Here is an 892-nt window from a genome sequence, read left to right on the forward strand (position 1 = left end):
ATCTATAAATTGTTACGTATTGAAATGATATGTAAATTGCTTTTTCCTTTGGTAGAAAATATTAGAATTTTAATTTTATACAAATCAGAGTTTCCGTATATGTATATCGATGCTCGCTGGTCGCTTCGATTTTTAACTATCATGCACGATTATTCTTGTGGTAATCATTGTATCATGTGATACATGTTATCACAGTGATAAGTCGACGATTAATACCGCGAAGGTTTAAACGAATAATTACTTGGCAAAAAATATACAAACTATAATAATTATTATAATTGCCACGAATTCTACCACATTCGTATTTTTATTGAAAGATTTTATTTTTAATGAATTTCTTAACGAATTTTTGTTTTAACGATTTATTGTCATAACTTATAATATTCTCCGTCTTTGTAGACATAATTAATGAAACTATCTGAGAGTCAAATATAACGCGGTTATCTGTCCCTAACGATTTTCTGCAGACTGTACCTTATTCCCTTTAACAAACTAGATATTAAATTATAATTAATAAGGAGATATAACAGTGTGTATGGAGGATACATATTTTACAAACACATAATATGTACTAATTTGCGTTTTATATTTTAAACTTTAAACGCCATATTAAACTAGCAACAATTTCAAATTTTCAAAAAATCTTCCAAGAACATTTCAAATCTCCCAAAGAAAATCAATTTCGTTACCCTCCGTGAATGTTATCGATGCAGTCGAACGAATAAATAGTTCCCAACGCCTCCGTCATTGATGTCGGTGGCGCTGTGCTGAATCGTGCGCTCCTGAGGTCCGGATACGCTGGGCTTTTCGAATCCATTAAATATTTCTCGTAGACTACCATTCTTTCCCTTTTTTTACGGCAGTGACGCGCATGTACCGAGGGGTAGCTACC

This window comes from Bombus huntii, chromosome 7, assembly GCF_024542735.1.
Source record: "Bombus huntii isolate Logan2020A chromosome 7, iyBomHunt1.1, whole genome shotgun sequence".
In the NCBI taxonomy this organism is placed as follows: domain Eukaryota; kingdom Metazoa; phylum Arthropoda; class Insecta; order Hymenoptera; family Apidae; genus Bombus; species Bombus huntii.